We start from the raw sequence: 21,812 nt of genomic DNA, 5'->3' as shown, positions 1-21,812 counted from the left end.
AGCACCTCAGTTAGATTGACTGACTCCTGTAGACTTGCTCCTCACTAATCTTTACCCAGCAGTTAGCATTCACAACTCATATGCAACAGTCTGCTGTACACTTCTCTCATACTGGTGCCCCTTTCCAACCCCCCAGGATAAATCAAACACCATTTTCAAGATAACACTGTGCTCCAGGGATAAAGTAGCTTTCCATTTAAAAAAAAATAAGGAGACCAGCAAGACCAAATTATGACCATAAGTCTTTAAAAGTAAGTGTATATGAAAATTCCTATACAATAGAAGTAAGCTATCCAGTAAATGTCATTTACTTAAGCTTATCACACAATCTCTTGCATGAACACAACAAGGAGCGTTCAAACCCTCTCCACTGAGTTTTAAAACATTTATAATATATTAATGGTAATTCACGGTACCTAAACTTCACCATGAAGAAAGTATTCCACTCCATCAGTAGTAAGACACTACCTGACTTTTAAGAGCATCAATTTTTTTCATTTCATCTGGAGTTGAGCTGTTTAACACAGGTGAAACTGAAGCCAAGGTTCCCAGTTCAGTATCCCTTTTCCAGTAAAATTCAGATTCTTTACAGTCCTCCAGCATTCAGAATTTGCTATAACACCAAGAAACACAGAATTATTATAAATGGCATTTCGTGGACATGCAGTGACTTTCAACATGGCCAGTACTCTTTAGAGATATTAATTTAAAAACCTGAACCAACAGTTTAGGATTTCCTCTAAGCTGCAGCTTTCTGAAGTCAATATTTGTAAATCATGTTTCATGTTTCCAAGGAAACCAGGTGGGTAATATCTCTTGCAAGCAGCCTTCTTCAATACACTTTTCATGGCTACAAGGCTCACGGAAGTTATTCTCAGTCTGACAAAGAAGTTACACTTTTCCTTATATCTTCCAAAAAAACATATCAGCATGCAGAGGCAACTGAAGTAATGTACATCTACAGAAATCTCTGTGGACCCTGCTATCTGAAGCACACATCTTAGAGCCGCTGTATTACTCAGCTTTTGTATGCATTTTTCGCAATGGTAGACCTAAAAGTGTCCCGAGTAAATAGCATTACATTCATTTTGCACATGTACAAATGAGGCACTTATACACGTATCCAAATCAGTCAGTGTATCAATTACAGGTGTATCTCACCACCCTCTCTAAAAACATTATTATGCATTTTATAGTACAGTTCAAATATTAATGAAGATAGAAATCAAATCTAGGAACAGAGCAGCATGTTGTAACAGAATGCTTCTTACTTCATCTTTTTTCTTCTCTTTTACTTATTTGACAGATATTTACAACAATTTAAGGCATGACTGCTTACTGCAGCCTGCAGACATTAATAAATGGTGAGAAGCACAAAATATACTCAAAATAATTTTGTTGATAGGATCTTTGGAAGAAGCGAGATCATAAGCTAAGCAGCAATGACATAATGTCGCTACCTGAAGAAGAAAGGAAGAAAAAGTAAAGTCTTAAATAGAAATAACAAACTTATGAATTCCACTTTGATAAATGTGAATACTTAAAACTTTAAAACAAAATACCTTCAAGAGTATCTTTGTGCTCTTTCACAGTGAAGACAGATCAAAGCAACACAAAAATTCATTTTCCTGTCTGTCAGAAGTTCTGTAAGACCTGTTTCCAAACAGCCAGGTAATGTGTTTTTACACTATATATTTAGAGAGCATTTTGTAGCCAAACATTCCTGCTGAAAAACAAAGATTCTGAAGCTTCACCAAAAGAATATAGACTAAAAAAATACATATCATACCCTCTCATCTGCTCACATCTACCCAAAAGACACCTTCAGCAAGTGTTTTCCTACACAAAATATACCCAGAGCCCAAGATGCTGCATTTTGCTTACTCGGAGAAACTGAACCCTGCTTAAGACATGGATGTTTTTTGGTGGCTCAGGGCAGCCAAAGAAACACCAGCCCTTCGAGAACCTCCTCTGGATGTAATATGCATGGAGCCAAACTCATGGGCTTCAGCTGCAGCAAATCACTGCATCCAGCACAAGCATGCAACTTACAAAGACAGGTATTCAAGAACAGCACACAAATAAAACCCAAAACCTCAAAGGAGCAGCCAGAAGACTTCTGACACTTCAACAGAGGATTGTTCTAACAACAAAAATAAATCCATTGCAACAGAATCACTTAGCACACCAGCCATCACACTAGGTACATGAACTTCTTTGGCAAGCAGTGAAAAACCAGTTTCTGCCTTGCACTAAGTCTCAAAGGTTTCTGCAGAATAAAAAACATCATTTCACAGCTCATGATTGAGATGATAGTAATGGACAAGATGTTCAGAGGATAATAACCAGTGCTGCACTAAGAGAAATCCACGTTGCATGGTAAGTATATTCAGCAGCAAGTAGCTTTTAAAAGACCTTAAGTCATCACTGAGCAACAAAGGGTTTTCTTTTGCTAGCATTTATTCATGAAACACACATCTTCACTTTTCTTGGACTATTTATGTCCTCTCCACACTCTTTAATTTAGTAGTTCCTCTCCTCTATAACCTGTCTTCATCCCAGAGAAGGGCAATGCACATAGTTCAAGAGCACAACTGGGAAACAGATGTACAGAACAGAAATACTTTCCTAAGATCCGGGAGGCAGAACAAATACGAGGACACATAGAAAAGGCAGACCACACCCAGACTGCAAGGAGAGGAAAGCACCCCCAGGACCCTCATGCTGGACTGCAAGTAAAGTCATGGTCACCTCAAACCCCAGCTGTCCCAGTTACAGAAGAGCAGGACACATAAAGCATCTGAAAGAAATGGAGTTGCTTTCCATGTAGCAACTTTTGAGATACTACAAGCTTTTCCAGAGGTAAAACAAGACACCAGCACTGAGCCACCACATGCAGCTCCAGCTGCCTATGGCACCTGCCCAGAAACCAAGGGGTTACTGCTTCATCACGCTGTTTTCAGGAACTGCTGCAATAAATCCTCAGCAGAAATTCAGGGCTCCAGGGACCTATAACATGCTATGTCATCTATAACATAAAAATGTAAATAAGGTACAACTGATTTTTACATTTAGAATTGTGCAATAGAAACTAATTTTGCATTTAAAATCCCTAAAACCTCAAAAGTAAAAACGATAAAAGGGCTAACAGTCATTGCATGGAGAAAGCAAGAGCAACATTACTGGCGAAGAGCAAGAAACAACACCTTAACATTCCATTCCAATAAGAAAACGGAATCAGTATTAGCCTTTGCAGGGAAACAATTTTAAGCTAATGACCACAAATGCTTTAAGGTCACATTTCTTCTTTGCCATGCAAAGCACTGTACTCAGATGACAAAGTTCAGAAGTTCTGTGTCGAGAAGTTCATGAACTTCATTCAGAGCTTTGCATATCACTGCCAGATAGCACAGGGCTATCTTAATAAACTGATGGCTCCTAAAGAGCATACAGATCATAAACAGTAACAAGCTCAACAGAGGAAAGTGAAAGCATCCCACTGGAAGCCTCAACAGACACTTCACTGAAGAACAGTCTGTCAAGGAGGAGGAACTGGAGCAAATGTTTGACTAACAAATCACCGAAAGTCAACTGGATCTTAGAAAGGTGTTATCTTTCTTCACAGGCCAATTTGTTTCACAGTAGCAGTGCATGAGATGACTGTAAAATTAGCTTTGTAACTTATTTCATTTTCCTTTTTTAAAGCACAGATAAGTAAACACTCACTTGGACTTCTCTCATGAACATAAAGAGACATTCTTTCATCATAGAGTCTCCATCGGGCCAAGATGTGTTTCTAGTGCTCTTAACCTGGTTCATTTTGCTCTCAAGCAGCTTGAAGCATTAATAAAACCTTTCCTCTGGCCACCACTTTCTAGTTCCTAACTTGTTGCACAAGGCTAGACTGCACAATGGTCCTTGTTTCCAGCCCTGATCCTTCTCACAGGATCTGCACTAGTTACGTCAATTTGCAAAAAGAAAGCAAAATAGCCAACAAGCTTCCTTCTCCCTCTTTAAGGAAGAAGCAAATTACCTTTTCAGCTGTACTGCTTTTTGATAGCTCTGTGCCCTACATCATTTTGCCTGGCTCCATGATGAAGTAGAAAGAAAGTTATCACACTGAGTAAAACTACACAACGAAAAAACAGGCAAGCAAAAAAAAAAATCTTGCTTTGGCCTTTAGTTGCTATTTCAGGAAGACAGGGAGAAGGTGGGGGGGAAAAAACCAGAGAAAAGTACACCTTTAAACAGTTTCCTTGTAATATAAGGTTACTTATGATCACAGTTTTGAAGTCAGAATTAGCAGAAATTAAGTTTTATTTAGATAAGTGTATCTCTTCGAAGACTGAGGAAATAGAGCAGTGTATACCTAAGCACTGAAAAACATCCCAAAAAAAGATGAAATAATTAAAGTGAAAAGGTACAGTTTGTTTGAAGCAGGGCTTCAAAGATAAGATTACTGTTAAAGAGCAAAACTTCCCCAAGTTGAGCAAAACTCAGAAAAATTCCCAGGTTTTCTTACTAACTCTTTTAAAACTGGTACAATTAATGAAAAGCAGCTGCAGGGGAGAGGGAGCAGACTATCCCAGGATTAAATCTGAATTATTAAATATGTAATTATCTAGAAAAAGCATAGGAAGAAAAAGAAAAAAAAAACAGAGCAAGAGACTTGAAGGTCTGAGAAGTGCAGCACCAGGTAAGGACACCAAACACTGGAGCCTGGGTGCTCCTGCTCAGCTGGTACCTTTGGCCTAAGAGCATTCTATTCGTACTTTAGATAATACACTGACTAGACATGCTCAAAAAGGCACCTGAGAACTGGGGTGGCAGTGTCATCAGCTGAGAATAAATCAAGTATTTGAAAAAATTATTTTCATAAGCAGCTTCACAAAGCAAGAGTAGCTGGCCAATCCTACCTTTTGACAATGTTTAGAAAGAGCAGGTTAACCAAAGCTGCTCCAAAACCTGTTTGGTAAAGAAATGGCGTTTTTCTGTAACACTATTTTATCTCCCCATGAAAAATTCTGACTCTATTATTTAAATTTTTCACCAAAATTACATTTGAATTTATGAAACTAATTTACATTCCTTCTTTCATCAATGCTCAAGTGGTGCCCATTTGCTGTTAAAGTTTCAAAGAAACTACTTACCCTATAAAAAACACAGACTAAACAAAACTGAAACACAAACTAATCAATAAGCAGGTGCAGAACAGAATATCTCATTTCTCACAGCTTATTCAACCACCACAAATTACTGGATCATTCAGAAGTTGAAAAAATCTACCATGAGCAAATTAAACTAAGTAATGATGTTTCTCTTACAGTATTTAAATATAAATAATATGCTGAAGGGTGATAGCTACAAGTTCTAAAACTCCCAAGGGTATTTTCAACAGAAATTGAGAGTTTGTCTTAATAATAAAATAACACTTTTCCTTTATTCACTGTAAAAGTTAATTATATACCAATAAATTTTATTAAGATATTTAAAGAAACCTGGCATATCAAAAAGAAATCAAGATATTATTAATTTTTTTAATTATGTTTTCCGTGGTTTATGAGTTCTAAGTATAGCTGACAAAGTCAATAGTAAAACTGAACTACCTAGTAAATCAGAAACACATCAGCCATACTGTAATATTAAATATATGAAAATTCAAACACAGCAAATGAACATTAATTCCATGAACTTTTAAAATATACAGGTATCCATACAATGCATTCACTCAAATAACAATTTGAGTATTCTCTGTGTAAAGACTATTTAATCTGCTGTGTATCAGCACACTAAGCATCACTTACCCAAAAGACAATACTAGGAATGCAAAATGAGTAAGAACTACAGGAACCAAACAAGATTTAAACTGTTTAAATCGAGTTGTCTTGCCCACTATTTTGAAGTCAAAATTATTTAAATCAATTCACCTTCTTTAACAACCACAAAGTAAACACTGTTCAATTATGCATATTCTGAAAATAAGATAGAGAAGGAATTGACAGGAGACTAGTTTGACCACTCATTTAAGAGACAGAAGTATAACAAGGTTAAGTGGCTGGAAGCCAAATATATAGCTAAATTCAGGGAAGAAATAATGCATAGAGATTAGAGTAATTATAACCACTGAACAGCTCACCAAAGGCGACAGTTGATTGCCCACTGCATAAAGTTTTTTACATTACAAACATCTACTCACAGAATGTTCCAGTTCCAAGAGACCATGCATGGTTTGCACAGGACAAGGTGATACTCTACTGATGGCATTACTGAAATTGAATTAGATGATCACAGTGGTCTCCTCTGATACACAAATCAATGAAACTACAATTTGACCCCATGAGAGATACTATAATATTTATTTCTTCTCACTTCACCAAGTGCTGCCTCCAGTGAGTATACTGAATTTGACTTGCAAACCTCCTGCTATCCTGCTTAAATGCCAACCTGTCCATCACCGCCTAAGATTCTGAACATCTGTGGCTAAATTCCAACTTGTTCATCCAGGCAGAAATCCTTAGAAGTCTTTGCAAAGTCTTTGCAACTTGTATGTTAGTTAAATGTGGCTTTGTGGGTTCACTTCTTCTATGGCATTTCAGCACTGGCAAGACACTTTTAGGACACAATTTCTGTACTTTAACCAGCTGCCAAACCTCAAGCTTCAAAAGAGCTGCAATCTAGTCACTCAACTTTTAAACTTGAAAATTCTATAATGTCTGTCAAATACTGACTGGAATTACTGTTTTAGATCATACCAAATTATTACCGTAGTATGAATCTCATTTCTGTTCTCTCCTTCAAAAATTACTGTTACAGATTCTTTGAGAGATTAGAACTTCTGGGTTTTCTGAACTACTTCTAACACTGCCTTACACAAGGGGAGTATTTCCACTGATTATTTTCGTGTTTCTATTACATTAGCAATATGAAAAGACTTTTCACACTAACCTCACGTTTCTATTTTTGATATCACAGTAATATGCAAGGAGTCAGCTTGGGTATAGCAGTAACCCTAGCCTGCTCTGATCTGCGGAAAGACACTACTATGGTGACCACAACTAAATGCAGGGAACACCTTCACCCCACCTTTCCCTCTCTCTGCCACAGAAAGCCATGCTTTCAGGAGGGCAGGCCTGCTCCAAGGGCTTGCCAGTTAGGCACCGAACTACTGAGAATATAATCCTTATGCAAAGCAAGTAGCAATTTTAGCAAACATACACACACATACACATATAAATGCAATCTATAAAGGCTTCTTTGATCAGATGTCTTGAAAACACAACTGTACAAGCAGAAATGTTAAGAAAAAACAGGGGGTAAGTAGGTAAAGTGGCTAGGGTTTTTGTTAAAGGGAATGCACTTTCAAGTAATCCAGTATCCAGAAAATGCAGTTGTTTATAAGAATTCAGCAGCTTTTTAATGACAAAGTGATTAACAGAAGGGTTACAGCAAGAGGAAGAGAGCAGCATTCTTCGCCCAAAGAGAGGCTGAACAGTGCTGCTGGCAAGAGGCAGAAAGCAACGCAATAATTAAACATTAAAGGATGAGAACTGATGGATGGGAAAAAGCAGCATCAACTGCACTTAGAATTGATCACAAGAAGAAACTTCCTTCTTTTCCTTTAATTCCTCTTTTTTATTTCCTTTTTGTTTTGAAAGCCACACAAGTCAACTTCAGTAGTATTGGGCAGATGTGGGATCTGAAGGTATAAATAACTTTTATTTCTGTTGATGGACTTCAAGCTATGACCTCAGGAGGACTTGGGTACCAAAACACTATGCTCCTGATGCTGTCCCTACTATAGAAAATCCCAGCCTGGCTGAGTCTACTGCTCTCACAATACATGGGCTAAGTTAACACCAAATAACTAAAGCCATAAGGAAGCCCACAGAAACTGCTATTCCTTCTTCACCACCACCAAACCCTTCAGGGCCTCCAGTGCTTTTCCCAGGATTTGAGCACTACGAATGATCTCTCACTTATTTTTTAGCAAGTTCAATGTACTCATTTACGTGTGAACTAAACATCTGAGACTTCCTGTACTGTCAGCCAACAGAGGGGTTTTCTGAAGGTCTCTTGACCGTAAGAATTATTCTGGTGTTGTGATTTTAGTACACACTTCTGAGGCAAGGATGAGCTAAGCACTTTGTTTTTGGAAAAGGAAAGTATTTTATTCAAACTCTCCACCAGAACTGACTTAGGCAGATGTCTGTGACTGCTCTGCATAGAATTCTGTCTTCAATCTCTGCCTATCCCACATACTTCTTCAGCATCGCTGTTGCAGAAGAAATGCTGTGTTCCTAAATCCAGCAACACATGAAACCCAAACAGCAGCACATCTCCAGCAAGCACAAAATAAATCTCAGATACTGGCTGGGATGCAAAGCAGAGAATGTGCACTAAATAAATTTTTTTTTCAGTTTACTATGTTTAATTGTTTGACGTGACTACTATAAACTTTATCCCACTGAAGACACAATCAAAAATTACAAATCTACCATCTTCTCAAAATAGGAGGTCTCCAAGTATTAAGATAGACACTTTAGCCAAATGTTGATTTAGCTGAATATATATCTTGGCAGTAAAAATTAAAATGGCAATGCTATCAGAAATAGCAGCCTCCAAATCTGCCTCTTAACTAGACAAACTCTGCATGCTCTCACTTTCAAAACCTCATTTTTTCCTTTCAAAATTGTGTAGGGCACTGTCTATACAAAAGATTTCCTTTGTCAAATGGAACAAGGGAAAAATTAAGTCACCTTGTAACTGTTACCAATTTATAGAAAGGGGAAAAGAATGTTTTTCTCTACTTTTTTTTTTTTTAAGAAAAATGTTTTCATTTCCCACTTGGAATTTTCTTGCAACTGAAAGATTCTCTGAAAAAGGAACTGGAACAGCTCCAACTACTGTCCAACACTTTAAAAGACTTTAAAGTGTCATCAATCACAGGTCTTTACATGCTCTTCTAGAGCACTGCCAACTCACATTTGAAGACTAACTCAAAAGTGTTTCATGCCAGCATTAAACATTCAAAATAAAGACAGATACAAAAAAAAATTCTATATTATTCTAATATTAAGTCCTACTCAGATTCCTGTAAAATGTTACTACATAGTATTAATAGTCATTATTTTCCTTTTTTTTACTCGGAGGAATTGGCAATTGATATCATTAATCCTAAATATTTCAGTGACTACCTCAGATGACAACTAATTCTGTCTGCTATAACAGGTCCCTTCAATTTTTTTGCAGACCATCTGAAAATGGGAAAAAAACAGAATGGGAAAAAAAACAGGAGAATAATATTAATGGTAAATAACAAGTCACAAGTATTCTCTGAAACTAACATAACAAATTTCTAATACTGCATATTCCAGCTAACAAACTTCAATCATTTAAATAGAAATGCTCAGTGACTGGTTCTTCAAAGTCTGATTTGAAAGCATCTGAGAACACTGAGTATTTGAACCAGCCACCTCTGACAACTTTGGTAGTAAAAAAAAAAAGCAAAAAAAAACTCAGTACTTTTTCTGTAAAGAGTACTTTTTTTGAAAGATTCTTCTCTCAGGTATCTACAAATAGAAAATACGAAAATACTGGGTTACATATAGTTGCCTTTACTCCTGTCAATGGCAGCCTGTCAAGACTTGAACAAAGTATATGAGAATTACAGCTCCCTCACACTCAGGAAGGGTTCCAGAGCTCCCTGATAGCATCTCCAGCTCTGCAATGGACCTGACCTTGTTTCCAGCTGGCCTGAGCTCTGTGCACACACCCCCCGCACCCACGCAGCCTGCCAGCATCAGTGCTGCCCATGCTGCTGTCAGGGACCTGTAAGGCTCCAGAACAGACGCGCAACACCACCACCAGAAAAGCTCTTCTTGGGCAAGGCAGAGAAAAAGAAATTATTTAGGCAGTCAGAAGGAGGATCAGCATTAGCACGCAAAACCTTGTGCTCTTTGCTGCTCTGACCACTGGACAACACCCCGCATTAATAGGGAATTAGGGTCACTGCTTACCACCTTACAGAGAGGGTAGCAAAGTGCCTGTCCCAGGTGACACGTGACAAAAACGAGACTAGAACTCGGGTGTCCCGACATGATACATCATCTGATTAATTAATTATCCCCTTAGTGGCACTGATGTCCAAGGTCATGCATTTGATTGTTCTATGTTAAAACAAGGAGAACATGCTCGCCCCACAGCCAGGCCAGGAACAAAGCTCAGGATTTTTGAGTCCCATCATTACTCTGCTATGTAGCAAATACCGTGCCAGCCATTAGCAAAGAGCACGCCTCATTCCCGTCCTGAAGGCTGGTTCACAGAGAGGACAAAAGCTTGCTACTGCAAACCAGACATTCCTTAACTCAAGTGGTGCTGGTCTGCACTGCAATGCCTAACGCTGTTAGTGCCAGCACTGCCAGCCACCCACGAAAGTATAAACACCACTGCACATGAGGGCGTTTGTTTTAAGAAACAAACAAAAAATAAAAACAATTCTGTGTATAAATAAAAAAAACAGATTTTTAAAAAATCACAAGACAGTACTAGAATCACATCCAGAGGGTCAGAAATATCAGCATGTGACAATCTTGGCCAACTTTATTTAGTATCACTAAACATATACTTTTAATAGTCCTGAATCATAGCATCTCCCTTGATCCTGACAAACAGTTTTAGTTCAAATAAACCTTAGCTTTTGCATCCTTGTAATTATACCGAACTTAAAAAAAAAAAAAAAAAAAATCAGCAAGCCAACACCAAGGTAAGTCCTACCCTTGTAGCTGCAGCTGAAGGGACTCTTCTGGCACAGGAGTTGATATGTACAGATGTTGAGTGCATGAAGAAACATAGATCATAACATACAGTCCCTGAATATATATCACATGACTTTACATATTCACTCCCAAGTTTTACCATGTATTTGAGAAACACTGGGATAGCTCATGCCACCATGCCATCCCAAAAATCCAAGAAATTACAGAAATAGCTACAGAACCAAGACACACCATAATTTAAATTTGCCTTCTCCAGATCAAAATACATCATTCTGCAGCAGACATAGATGCAAAAATAAATGTACATAATAATTAAATTTTGGTTTATTCCCAAGTTTAGGTAAGGCTTTCTAATTAAGAAGAGCTATTACACTGAACTCAAGAAAGTCCATACAGCTTCGGTGTTACATGCAGCATAGATACACTTTCTGGGCAAAAAACGTATTCATTTTCCCTCATCTTCCTATCTCTCAGTATTATTTTAAGAGTTCTCTGCAGTCAAAAGGTAAACAGAACTAATTAAAGAACAGTCTATCTTTTTCACATTGATACAATAACAGAATATTCTGACTTGGAAAGGACCTGCAAGATCATTGAGTCCAACTCTTAAATTAATGGCCCATACAGGGACAGAACCCACAGCCCTGGCACTATTAGCACCATGCTCTGACTAAGCTGTCTGTCTGTCTGTCTGTCTGACTAAGCTCATCTCCTATAGTCATTGCTTGGGAGCAAACGAGAGCATAGATTTCATACGAACTTCAAACCTGTTAGACACACCAAACTCTGCAGAAGTAGGAAAAAGTTCACATATTCAGGGCACAAAATCTAAGCAAACTTTCTGCACAGAAGAAAGATTCAAAATGCAAACACAGCATTATTAGGGCTGGAATTTATATATATATATATATATACATACACACACACATATATACAGAAAAACCAAAACTGACTCCACAGCTTTCCTCAAATTGGTCCAATTTTACCCAGTTTTGCAACAGTGCCACAAGGACTGATCAACACTACAGTCAAGTTTGTCAACATATGTCTATCTAGCTATAAACTAATGCAATCGTGTTGACACTGAATCATCAAACATAACTTTTGCTGTTGTTTGGGGGTTGTGTTTAGCAGCAACTTTAAAAAAAATCATTCAGCTGAAGCAAGGGGACTGTCTAAAGTTCAGTTGTTGAACGCAGGGTAAGATTACACGGAACTTTTTCCAATGACAATGTTGACAGTGTCCTCAATACTTCAGTGCAAAAGTATTTCTCCTTTCTAGTGTAAGCATGAATTTAATTTTAAAAAAATCTTTTTTAGTGCATAGGAAACATAGTCATTTCATGCTTTCACATTTTGCATTCACACGATTCAAAACTTATCATACAGATACAGCACAGTGCAATTGGCACAAGGGAAAGGAAAACCCCCAACCTGGCTGCTCAACACTTTACTTAACAACTCACTTTGAAACAATATGTTTATTACATGTTTTCCTCTTAGCAGGAAAAGTGAGCATGCTTGTGTTTGCAGCTCCTCCTCTTTCAAAGACACACAGCTGCAGCTGTAGTAAACAACCACTAGTCAAGAACTGAGAAGGTCAAAGTCTGGGTGCTGCATCCATTTCAGCCTTTCTAAAAACAAGATTTTTATTTCAGGAAATTAATTTTTTTACTCATTTTGTAGTAATGTCAAGGAAAGGCAAACCACAATCATTCTCCAACAAAAGAAACCAAGATATGGTATTTCAAAAGCCACAAGCAAGACACATCAGTAAAAATAAGTGTTTTCAGATCTCCATCTTTATTAATGAACAAACACATCATTCACACTCTCCTATTTTACTTGATTCAAACAAAGACTTGGTCAAAACCAACTTTGTACTGATTTGACCTGTTCCACAAAGCAAACACTGAAGGGAAGAGCAAGGAGGTTGGCCATGCAGAGAAGTGGTGCCAGGAGCCATGCAAGGTTCACAGAGGTCATCCAGCAGCCTGAAGCAAGGAGACTACAGCACTTTATCTCAGGGAATGCTTGCATAAGTGGACATCATGCACCCAGCCATGAGAAAGGGCACTCAGCTTTCCATTATTTTACAGATCATCCAAAATCTAAACAATGGGATACCCCAGAAGCACTGAAAACTCCATCAAATTACACAGACATTCTGCAACCCTCCTGTGCAGCATAGAGCTCCCCAAGCATCCAGAAAAGGCGTTGCCCACTTTCCTCAAATACATGGTCTGTATTTCTATTTCACTGTAGTGGTTATCATCACATACCACCTTGGTCTAGGAGAAAAGGAAAACAGTCACTACCACAGGGTTCTGCAGCCCAAGCCCTTTGCTGACTCCATTCTAACATCTCCCAGGGGAAGAGCTATTTCAGCCCCACATTTCTGCCTCCTCTCATCTGGAGTGAAACTCTGCTCATGCATGTTCAGGTCTGGCTGATCCTGACAGAAACAGCTGGCAGAAGACTCCACGATTAGCCTGTCCTGGAATCTTAAAGTTTATTTTTAAAAGTTGTTACACAGAGTCTTCTTGGGCTGTCAGAGGACTTTCCAGAAAAGGTTTTTCTACGAGAAAGCAAAGAACGGCCTGGAAATACTAGCATGAACTACTGCTGGGGGAAAAAAAGACAGAATTAAAAATACATAATTTCCCATCCCCTCTATTTACACGTCTGATATTGCCTCACTATCAGAAACAGAAAATAAACAGTATCTCCCATATTCTAAACTCCTTCCCAGCCCCTCCAGAATAGATGCACTCACTCATCAAATGACCTATGACATACATTTTGTCAAAAAGCTGTTTTCCTCACAAAAAAAAAAAAGGAGCTTCTCAGACTGCGCCCTCCTCCCAGTTCCAGGTACCACGCACAGTAAAAAAGAAGAAAAAAAAAAAAAAAAAATAAGTGGGAAAAAAATACTGAAAGGGGAAAGAAAAAGAATGAGAAAGAGGAAAATGCCACCACTGTTGTTCTGGAGGCAGTGGTGGGGCGGGCGGGGTGCTGGCCCGGGGAGGGGCGCGCATGGGTGTCACCGAGGGGGTGATGTCATCCACCAGCCTCCAGCCCGGGCACCTGCCAGCAGCAGCCTAGCAGCGGCTGCCAAAGCCTCCGGCAGCACGGGGAGGGCAAAAAAATAAAAAGACGGTGAAAAAAAAAAAATCCGCAATGTTTCCCTTCGCTATGCGCGGTTCGTTTGTGACGATAGGTGACATGCCAGCTTGCAGAGAGCGGTTTCAACTTGATTACGTCCCATTAGAAAGATATTGAGACACTCCCCCTCTCCCAGCACGTATAATAAATTAAAAAAAAAAAAAAGCAGCCTCGGTTTATGCAGCCTTACGTCACTAATAAAATGCTCCTATCGCCCCATCTGTGACCTATTCAGCACAGCTACTAATCCCACGCTGTGACCACTTTGCTGTTCCTGTGCATTTCAGAGTTGTAGACCAACCAGAGAGCAGAAAATGGAGCCCATATGCCAGCGCTATATAAAGCAGCCTCGCAAAGTTGCCGCGAATAATCTACCTGCCGTGGCGAGAAGGCAGAAAAGTGAAAAGGAAAAAAAAAAAAAAAAAACCAAAAAGGGTGGTGGAGGGAGGAAGAAGAGTACCATTTACTTCACGATATGTAATTCAAAAAATAAACTAGTTTACTGTCTACTCAGGGGAAGGGGGGCTGCCAAGAGGTAGCAGGATTTTACAAGCTCTATACAGACCCCGATCAAGTGAACTTCTCTTCAGTGCTTCCCACCGAAACGGCTCGTACCTCCTCCCTAAGCGCACAAAATACCTCACTGCCCAAGCAAGCCCGTTTGCGGGACTGAATTGCACTCGGAGATCCGAAAAAAAAAAAAAAAAAAAAAATATCCGCTGTCTGGACCGGAGCATCGCATCCCTGCAAACCACGGGGAGGAGAATATAAAATAACCCGTCTCGTAGCTCCTATCCGCCTCCCCCAAAATCCTGCACCACCGCTGGTGGTTGGATGTTGGGGGAGGCGGGTAGGAGCCACATCTCATCCCAGAGGAAATTTCATCCCAGCAGCGGAAAGCTTTCGGAGGGCTTCACAGGGTGACGCTTATGCCACGGGGTAACCCAGCTCCCGCAGCGGCTCTGGGCTCACGCGTTAAATGTAAATACCAGCGGTTTGCTCCCCAAGCTCCCGACTTCTCCAACAGCGAGCATTTGTTCACAGAAGCTGTAGAAGGTAATACAGCACCACACTCTTTTTTTATTTTTTCCCCCCATAGAGGGTTATAGTCCGATTCTTCCCCTCATACAGCGTTACACTTCGATTTTCCCCTCCACCGAGCGCTACACTTTATACTTTTTTGATATTTTTTTTTTTTTTATATTAATTGCCTAGCCCCGAATGCGCACGGGGGCCGCCCGCCCCCACCCCCCCCACCGGGGACAGCAGCACAAAGGGCTAGGCGCTCCCAGCTTGCTGCTCATCACCCTCCGCTTATCGCTTTTTATTTCCTCCCCTCGCCTTTTTCACCGCCGCCCCCACCCCCTTTTTCCCCCTCCTAGAGCCTCAGCGGGAAAGTTGAGGGAAAAGTTCGGGCCGGCGCCTAGCACCCTACCCCGGTATCGCTGCCGCCGGGGCACCGGCAGGGATGGAGGCAGGAGGGAGGAGGGGATGGATGGAGCGGGGGAGGGAGCGGGGGAGGGAGGGCACCGCCGTTAACCCCCAGCTCGCCCCGGCGGCGCCGGGGGAAGCGGGGGGGTGCCCTGCCCCCCCGCCTGTTCTTTAAAATTATTTAACTTCAGTATAGGAGCGGTATTTTGTTTGTTTGTTTTTTTAAATAGAGGCTGGCTGGGACAGCAGCAGCAAAACCCACACACATTGGCCGTTTATCCTGCTAAGAAAGGGAATCGGCACAGACCTGAGCAGAAGCGGCAGAGCAGGAGAAGAAACTGTTTCCTTCCCTGACACAGGGTCCCCGCTCTGTGTCTGTCTGTCCGCCCGCCCCGCGCTGCCCGGGCAGTGCCCCGCGCACTCGCACACCGCACCGGCGGAGGCAGCCGGCGGCCGTCCCCGGGAAATGAATGGGGGCAGCCCGGGGAGCCGCGGCGCTCGCTCGCCACCGACTTACCGCGTCACATGATGAGCCCGGGCAGGGTGGGCCGGGGGTGGAGGCTCCCGGCGCCGCCTGGCCGCGCCTCGCGTGGGGCCGCCGCGACGCCCCGCCGGGCGCTCAGACAAAGGGTCCGGACCGGTGTCCCCCTCCCCAGCTCCCGGCCCCTGCTCCGGCCACAGCGGGCGCCGGTGGCGTCGCTGGCATGCGGCGCGTCCCCGCCCCCACCGGCAGCCGGGCGGAGGGAGGGGAGGGAGGGAGGGGCCGCGCCCCCGCCCCGCGGCCGCCCCGGTGCGCCGCCCGCCCCGCCCCGGGGGTGGGGACGGGAACGCCCGGCCGCGCCTCCCCCTCCCGGCCCCGGCCCCGGCCCCGGCCCCGGCCCGGCCGCGGGGAGGGGCAGGGCAGCGGGGCGCCGCGGGGAGGGGCCGGGCGCGGCCGGCAGCGGGGGCGCCGAGGGGAGGCCCGGGGCCAGGGGCCGCCGAGGGCGGGGCGGGGTAGGGAAGGGAAGGGAGGCGCCGGGGGAAGCTCGTGGGGGGGTGCGGGGCCATGGGGGAGCCCGGGGCTCTGGGCGCGCTGAGGGGGCACTGAGCGGGGCGAGGCGCTGGGGGAGCCGGCGGAGGGGAGCAAGGGGAGCTCCGAGGGGCGGGCGCAGGGCGGTGGTCACGGGGCGGTGGGCGCGGGGCGGTGGCCGCGCTGAGCGGGCCCCGGGGACACGCGGTCGCGACCCCGGGGCCGTCCCGGTGGGACAGGACGCGCCGGGCGGTGTGTCCGCCCCAGAGGGTCTGCCGGACCGGCCCCCGCTGTTACCTGGGGCTGTGCTCTGCAAGCCTTTCCCTTCTCTTTTATTTTGTTTTCTTCGCACAGCCAGACTGCAGCTCGTGAGAAGTATGCGAGGCGTGGGGTTGTGGTTTTTTGTGTTTTTTTTGGTCAGCGTTTGTAAGCCCTAGTCGCGCCCCTGCAAACTGAGAACTTCCTTTATGGGGAAGATTTTTCTCACGTAAGGGCTGCAGATACTGAGTTGTAAAGATTTTAATAACAACGTATAGAGGAACAGATTCCATAATCTTAAAGTTTGTTTAAAACACGAAGTCTTTGTTTTAAAAGAACTTTCAGAACCTTAGGAAACAAAAAATATAAACCCTTAAGAGTCAGTTAAACCTTTAGAAGTAAATATCTATTTCTTTTCACAAGCATTCTTACACGTGTTTACACTGTGAAGTATTTTGGTGGAAGGATCCTTGTCCCTGCCTGGGCAGTATTGAAGCTATTAAGCTGGCCTGATAGGGTACCTATGGATTCTCCTGCCTTGGAGAGCCTTTTGTTAATGTAAAACTGCTGTGGCTGTTTTCTGCCTCCTTGCCTGTGGTTGGTGTTGCATAAAGTAAATACGGTGTGGCCAGAGCACAGGTGAGCTTTGACCAGCGCTGCCTGTTCAGATGGTTTCTGGCCAATGGTCAGGGGCCATTCAATTTAAGGAACCTTAATAGCCTTTTGAATAATCAGGGTGCTGTGCTGGCCCCTGGCAGAAGCCATGGTCAGAGCAGGTACAAAATGGCAAGTTCTTTATGAATGCCACCCCTTATTCTCTCAAATTCACAGTCAGCTCAACAGTTCCTGAGAGTCCCCATCATAATTACTGGGTAAATAAAAAGCAAAAAGAGGGATGGATCCCGTGTCTAGGAGGTTGGCCTGTCATGTGAAGGTGTTTGTAAATGCCCATACAGCTTGTGTATTTGCACAGAAAGCCAGGCGGAGTGCAGATAAATAATTGCTGCTAAATGCTATTACTTTCAGTAAATACAAACTAATATTTGCTGCTCATCACAGTATTTACTGAAGAAGCCAGAAGAACCAGAACCAATGTTTGTTCCCAAAGAGGATTTCATGCCAGCTGCCAGAAATACATCTACTCATCTCTTTCCCTGTAATGGTTCTCTGCCTCCTCTTGGCATAAATGTTTTGGATAATATAACCCTTTACTATTTTACATTTTACCTCTATTTCCACAAGGGGAAAAAATGCAGAATAATAAATAAGAAATGTTAAAATGGGTATAAACAGAAGTAGATATCTGCAAAAGGCATAAAAGGGATTAAGCGTAATTTGCTATTGTAATGTTGTCTCTGGTCTAATAATTTCCTTTGGACAAAAGTGAGCACAGAGTAAAATGGAATCTAATGACCCAACTGACATATTTCCTTATGCTAGTAGTTTAGATCAGAACCAGCTCCAGCTCCTGGTAAATTACATATGTGATTCATTAGATTTCACCTAAGTCAAAAGTTAACATTGTAACACTTGTTTTAAAAGATAAAATATGCAATCCCATAGGAAGCCAGCTGCTATAGAAGATGGCTGGAAACATTCCCTGGACAGATGCATAGCTTATATTCAGATTTATCAATTAAAAAATGTGAGTATTAACAACATTCATCCTTCTTAACCACTTGGAACAGGGAGCGCTGAGTGTTCTGCAGGAAAAAAAAAAACTGGTTTCTACCTACCGAGGTTAAAGGATTAATGAATACTTGGCACACGAAAAATGAATAGTGATAGCCAGAAGAAGATTGCATGTAGACAGTGATAAGGTGTGTAACAGAGAAACATCGCATTACACACATTGCTGTGCCCTGAGAAAAAGACAAAGCTCATTTCCATTGAATTTCAGATAAAATATTTTAAAACATCAATATTTATTTTGTCATACTTAAAAATATTTTATTCATTTATATAAAATATCTTAAGAAATCATCTAGAAGAGGCATTGGCTGACTGACATTGGGTGATAAAATTCATTCTTCTTGAGTTTCATTATGTGCTATGTTGGCTGTTTACATGGTCTGTTGCCTGCTACTAAAAACTATTACCCATATACATGAATGTGCAGGGCAGTATCTAAAGCAAAAAAATATGTGGTTACGTTTGCAAGAGGAATGTATTACATGATTATATATCAATAGATTGATACAGAAGTAGGGATATTACACATTAGTATTTGATATATAACACAGATTTATAGAGAAATGTAGTTCTCAATCACATGCTTTTATGGAAAATCTGTCCTACTAAATCACCATCTTGGCTCACTCCATACACCTGACCCCTCTGTTTCCAGTCTCCTCTAGCTTAACAAAGCTGGGTGTGCGTTGTCAGTATGAAAATGTTCTGGCTTACATTTTAACACAGAAATACTTTAAAAGTATTTTGTATTTCTCAAGATTTAGAAAGTTCTCTTTTATTCTTTTTTTTTCCCTTGAAAGAAGAAACTTTAATTATATTTCCTTTGGATCAACAGGATTTTTCAACATTTTTTCAGAAACACAGTCCTGAATTTTGAAACAGTAACCGTAACAGTGTACTGCCATATATTATTCTAAAAATAGAAAACTGTACTTTTGAAGCCAGGAGAACAAATCAGCCCACAGACCATTTTTGGTTGCTTGTTTTTTCTAAAGCTCGACAACTGTGTTTATGTGTGATTTTAGACTTTTTCTGTAGTTCTTCTCAAATTCTCCCTATTACCTACAGAGCAGTACTACTGAATCACTTTTATTGAGTCCCACTGCTTACAATATCAGGTGGCTCTTTCCAGTCTTCCTGTAGCTGTTTTTCCCCAATGGAGTTTCCTAAAACTTACCAAAAACAAGATGCTACAAAATCTACCCTTGATGTTCCTCAACCTCTCATCTCTCCTGTTTTTGCTCTCCACTGATACAAAATTTTCTTCATTGTCTTCTTTGTTTTGTAATTTTGTCTTAGATCCTCATCCATGTGCAAATAAATAATACTGTTCAATGCAATTTAGCAACTTCTACCTTTAGGCATGCATTAAGGTTATATTAATAACCAATCATTTTTCAAAATGGAGAATGGCACCACCAGCAGAGAGCACACTGGAACCTCAGAACAAAAGAAAACAAAAAATCAATAGCATATTTTAACAATGCCTGAAATTGAGAGATTTTGTAATTTAAATTAACACCAGTTTTTTAAAAAATCACTTAAGTTACCTATTGTATATTCCATTTCAGATAGCATTCAATTGTTTAATTCAAATAAACAACACACACAAAAAAATATGAACCTTACTACTCAAACAAAAACCTAAATGCATTTCTATTTGGGATGCATGGTTAGACAAAAGCTTTAACAAATTACATGATGCATTTTAGAAGACAGATTGTGTTCATTTGCTGAACTTAGAGAAACCTTTGGGTTGACAGATAATCAATTCAAATACCTACAGCTGAGGGATTGTATTACTAATTCCTTTCACAAGCCTTCCCTTTTGGATACAGGCAAATAAATGTGTTTTCTTTGCCAAGGAATTGACCACACCAGCAGATACAACCTTTCAGGTATGGTTGCTGTCTTGCAATACAGCCTGTGGTCATCTTCAAAGTGCTTCCTCCACTCTTTCTCCATTCAAACTGGTGTTAAGCTCAACATGAATATGTGGACCTTGTCCCTTTATCTGACAGCTGGCATCAAGCATGAGAGTACAGATTCTTTTGGGCCAGGACATCAACTTCTGTTTCTTTGAACCTACTTAGGAAGTGTTTCAACATGCATACCACTCTGCCATTGAATGCTAAGCTTTGTAGTCAATTTCTAGGTGACCATTAACCAAAACAGTCAGTCTAAAATGTGGAAGCACAACTATCAAGTTTCATGGGCCTCACTCAAACATCAGCAGTAGTATTCCTTGTGTATGAATGTTGGAGCTTTTGGACACCATATCTTTTTCTGTATGTCTTATAAACAAATTGTTTGTTCTTAGGCTGTCAGGAAATCTTTCCTTCAGCCCACTGATACTAAACCCCCCCCACTAAAAATACACAACCTAGCTCGTTGCATAAATGGTAGTGTTAGTGTAAACAATGAAGCCTCTATGATACAATAAAGTATATAATGGAGAGTAGTTCAGTTACATTACACAAGAGAGGAAAATTATAATCCGATATAATTAATAGGTGTGTGTTTTTCTCCAGGGACAGAGATCAAAATATTCAATTTGCCTGATTTAGACTGGCAATGTTGCCAAGACACATATTCTAGGAAAGTGGGGCCACAAAGTATTAATGCTTCACTCCCTTGATCCAAAAGCTCTGTGCCCTTTTTATAACCTTGAACTGAGATCATGCTTTTTTTTTTTTTTTTTTCAAACTTGCCTTCTTTTAGAAAGAGCCCTTAAAGGCTTATGATCTTATTCAAAATCCAGAGGAACAGGAGGAACAGTTCCTTATTTAGTATAATTTGAGACTGGCAAAATTTAATAGGGAGTAGGAAGTCATCAAAGGACATGTTCTGGGGCAGGTTTGATATGTGTATATCTTCAATGTTTGGTTAACATTTTTGCAAAAAAAAGCAAACAAGAAATGGCAATGAGCATTTACTGGCTCTGAATACTTATATCAATGCAATGCCCATGAGTGGAATGTATTGCTCTGTATTTTCATTTCAAAACTCTGTAGCTGAATTTATGAACCTAAATATCACCCTAATAAAATTTCTTACATTGTTTTAAGGTCTGTGTTCAATTCCATGATCTCAGCTCCTTGCATTAAACACTGTGTTGTTTGGTTGGTTTGAAGACCAAAAAAAAAAAACAGGTCATCCATTAAACTGCTTTATAAAGAGAGGCACACAGTAGTCTCACATGAACATTAGAACTACTACATTTCTCATGGTAAGATACAGGCATTGTATAAGACAATCCTTCCCAATTTTCCCTCTAAGTCCTACTGTCGTGTGTTATCTATGGCTCCTGGTAATTTTGTGTTCCACTGCGTCTTTGTAAAATCGATGATGTCTAACTTGTTCCCTGTGCTTGGGTTCCATAGGCTCCAAAAGAAGTTCTGCATGTTAAAGACCTGGAGGGGAGGAGAAGATTCAAAGCCAGAAGAAATGTTTCAGAAGCATCGGCAGGTAGTGCACAGGAA

The 21,812-nt window shown here is 41.1% G+C and overlaps 1 protein-coding gene across 10 annotated transcripts in view; it reads right to left on the bottom strand.

The window, feature by feature from the left end:
* The window catches only part of KLF12 (KLF transcription factor 12), a 227,315-nt gene extending 210,577 nt beyond the window's left edge, over nucleotides 1-16,738 (bottom strand). For 4 of the 10 annotated variants that reach the window (XM_021548069.3, XM_021548073.2, XM_021548071.3 and 1 more), the window contains exon 1: nucleotides 15,889-16,081. The gene's annotated coding sequence lies outside the window, so the exon portion shown is untranslated. Of the gene's footprint in view, nucleotides 1-14,505; nucleotides 14,678-15,375; nucleotides 15,395-15,678; nucleotides 15,790-15,888; nucleotides 16,082-16,677 lie in introns of those variants that run through there. The other 6 variants (XM_077781368.1, XM_021548075.3, XM_021548070.3 and 3 more) reach the window with 6 other exon arrangements.
* Nucleotides 16,739-21,812: the final 5,074 nt, after the last annotated feature.

The sequence above is a fragment of the Lonchura striata genome, chromosome 2 (assembly GCF_046129695.1).
Source record: "Lonchura striata isolate bLonStr1 chromosome 2, bLonStr1.mat, whole genome shotgun sequence".
Classification (NCBI taxonomy): domain Eukaryota; kingdom Metazoa; phylum Chordata; class Aves; order Passeriformes; family Estrildidae; genus Lonchura; species Lonchura striata.
Note: the sequence above shows the minus strand (reverse complement) of the source record. Positions and strands in the feature narration are given on the sequence as shown.